The sequence below is a fragment of the Pyrus communis genome, chromosome 14 (assembly GCF_041283825.1).
Source record: "Pyrus communis isolate YQ-2024b chromosome 14, ASM4128382v1, whole genome shotgun sequence".
NCBI classification, from domain to species: Eukaryota; Viridiplantae; Streptophyta; class Magnoliopsida; order Rosales; family Rosaceae; genus Pyrus; species Pyrus communis.
The window spans coordinates 26248572-26252162 of NC_142578.1; the positions used below are offsets into that span (position 1 = coordinate 26248572).

The following is a 3591-nucleotide window of genomic DNA, read 5'->3' on the forward strand; positions in this document are numbered from 1 at the left end:
TGACTCTCTAGATAAAAGTCACGGGAACTGAGTTGGTTTTGAGGACGAACACAGATGATGTGTGCAGTGTTACCACCAAGATTTCAAATAAAAATCCAAAAACCCATTCTGATACCACATGATGTAGGACAGAACCAAGGGTATCGAGGAGAAGGGAATAGATAACCTGGGATTCGCTCAACCAGGGTCAACGGAGCTAGCTCACGTCGCTAATTATGGATTTGCTCACACAACCAAGCCAAATGATTGATTGGGGAAAGAGAAATCACTCACTTCAATTGCACAAAGCAAAATATATTTTAATTCATTCAAGTCTGCCATTCAAGGCTTTCTAGAACAATATTTATAAGCGTTTACAAATTAATAAACTTTAAGTTTCCATGACACCATTACAACTCCCAAGGGTTGGAGCAAGTTGGGGTAAGTTTATAACCTAAAATTTGAGGTTTACTCAAATGGTTGGAGATGGTCTTTGGCTTCCACACACCCCACCACCCTCCCCCCCCAAATTTTCGTGGTTTTCAGTGTCTTTTTATTCATACCGTTCCTATTGTTAGGACTTGAGAGTGAGAATCTCACATTAGGAAAGAAACATATCTTACATTTATTTATAAGTAGTTGTGCTACTTTCCACATTACTAATTGGTTTTTTGTAGAACATCAATTTTCTTCATGGTATAAGAGCAGGTTATCCCATGTGTGAGGTTCAATGGATACACGTACTCCACGTCACTCAATTATGAGTATTGTAGAGCAAAAAATAATCAAGAGGCGACACGTATATTTTTGGGCAAAAAGAACAAAATTACCCTTGAGAAGCAGCAGAATTCCTACGCGCGAGCAGTGGACAAACATTCCACAATCAAGTCAAAAGTGCCCAAAATAGGTAACAAATTCAAAGTTATTTCATCCATCCTCATCCTATATTTTTCACAAGGTAATTATTTCATAACTCCAAAATATTCATTCCAAAAATGTGTTAATTGGCCAATTAATGGATGAATTACCTAATTAATCCATTAATTGCCAAATAACTCACATTAAACCACAAAATGCACACAAAAAGCATCCCAAAGGCCAGCCACCTTTTCTCCAAAGGGGACCAGCCATGCCCTATAAATACTAACCATTTTTCTCTAAAAACCTAGGTTCACACTCTTGCAAAATTCCAAAAACTTTCTAAACACTTTTCTCTTTAAATTCTAACTTTGGCATCAGAGGTTCTTCAGCCAAAGCCCATCTTTCAATTCATCGTGGGTGCGTGAGGCTCTGGCCTTGACCCTAAGGTGTTAATTGTTTTGCAGGTGTAATTTTGTCAGGGAAGAAAGAGGAAGAAATTTGCATCCACAAATTGGTGCTTTCATTGAGAGTTGAAGTACACACACTTGTAGAAGACTCTCGCATAAAAGGATTTTTTTTTCTTGTCCATTTGTATATTTTTCTTACTTTCTTATTATTAGAATTTTTTATTTGCAAAGATTCTTTGATAAAACGTAAAAAGAGAAATATAATGGCTAGAAATTTAGAAAATTCCATAAGTGAAAATTCCAATATTCAAGAAATGGGACCACGGTGATCCACGAGGCTAAATGTGATATAAGTATAGCGGCACCATCGTTACGTGGCTCCACCATGGCAACCACCACTTGCAGAGAGGTCCATGGCACCACCATCACGGCCTGAGCCATGCCATCTAAGCAAGCCCAAGTCGTGCCATCCAAGGCCCACGGCACAAAGCCACGGCCCAAGCCATGGCACTCCAAGCCTAACGCGTTGCCCAGCGAAGCTCTAGCCTCGCACCTACATGTGCCATACGCTGAGCAGCCTGCTCTCATGGCCCAACCTTCTCCCGCCGAACAACCTGCTCTCATGGCCCAGCCTAGTCTAGCTGAGTAGTTTGCTTTTGTGGCCCAGCCTGCTATTGCCGAGCAGCTTACTCCCGTGGCCCAACCTGCTCCCGCTGAACAACTTGCTCTCGTGGCTCAACCTGCTCCCGCCGAGCAGCCTACTCCTGTGGCCCAATCTACTCCCGTGACCTTTTAAGCAGCCCAAATCGATCCAAGATTAGTTCAACCATTTCGGCTCCAAATTTTCGGACCAACGATCGAACTGGGAGCATTTTCACCACATTTTTCTGTGGATTTAACATTTCCTAACTCAAATCTCGTGCCCGGAGTCCACCACACTTCCATTGCTCAAGGAGAATCATTTCTTCCAAGCTATTCCAACCCAAATGGAGAACAACACTTGTTTCGACAAGTCATAGAGTTGACGAGCGCCCTTGCACAACAAACGACCTTGGTGAACCAGCCTTTGCAGCGCACCGAGATGCAACGTGCCCCAAACGAGGTGTCCCGAAACAAGTCAAGGGCAAACAAAGAACCCCTCCAACAGCATCCTGGCAAGTAGCCACTCGACCAACCACTCGACCAGCCACGAATCGAGCATTTGGGCAGTGTACACTCCTAGTTGAGCCCCCGAGGTAGCGTATACTCCTGTCTTAGCACGTGGAGAAACGTGCACTCTCGGCTAGGTTCACGGACAAGCATACATTCACGGTTGGGGTCACACTCCAATAGTCAACATGAGCAACCTTCCAAGCGAAGTGTTCATTCGCGGCTAAGCTCGTAAGGAGCATCATCCACCTCACATCGGAGCAGGCAGCACGACGGACGGAGAGAAGCAATCACTCAATTCGGCTTAAGTTCAACTGGCAACCTGCGAAGAACTCATTCGCCTGCTAGGAACGCACCACACGCATCGCATCCACGGCATAGACGAGCTAAACACATGGAAGACCAGCCTAGAACAGCAAGTCATGACTGGGGGCAGCCGAAAGCTTTGCTACCCTAACAAAGGAAAATTCAAGAAGAAGTAGAGAGACTCTTGACCAAGCGATTGTGTGATTTCCAATGCAACGAGGTCACCGACAAGGCACTACGACGGAACAGAACCAACATAAGTAGGTTACCCTTCACGAACGAGATCTAGCAGGCAGAGCCTTCACGCGAGTTCAGCATGCAACATTTCACATCTTTTAAAGGGGATGAAGACCCGGAGATACACTTAAAGCACTACCGAACCGCAATGATCCTCTATCGAAACAACGACGATCTCATGTGTAAGATATTCGCCATCACTATACAAGGGGAGGCACAAGATTGGTTCTACACCTTGCCGCCATAATCTATCTGAAGTTTTGATGAACTTTCTTTGGTTTTTACCAAAGAATATACATCATATTGCTCGATCAAAAAGAAGTCCGACCATTTGTTCAACGTCAAGAAGAACCCAAAAGAGTCGCTTCATGACTATGTGAAGAGGTTCAAAGCAGAGAAAGCAAGGATAGTCGGATACAACAACTCAATAGCTAAAGCAACCTTCCAAAAAGGACTTCTAGCAGACCACCCGCTATTAAAAAAATTGATCATGAAAGAAGATCTAATTGTAGCAGACTCTTTTGCTCTAGCAAAGAAGCATGCACTTTGGGACGAGGCACGCCAATGCACATTCAAGGACTTGAAGAAGTACCCGACATCACCTCTTTACTATCCAAACCGGAAGCAGAGGAGGACTGATTCACATGTTTGA

At 44.0% G+C, this 3591-nt stretch overlaps 1 pseudogene; it reads left to right on the forward strand.

Annotated features, from left to right (window-relative positions):
• Positions 1–1686: 1686 nt before the first annotated feature.
• On the forward strand, positions 1687–3591 carry LOC148691495 (uncharacterized; annotated as a pseudogene).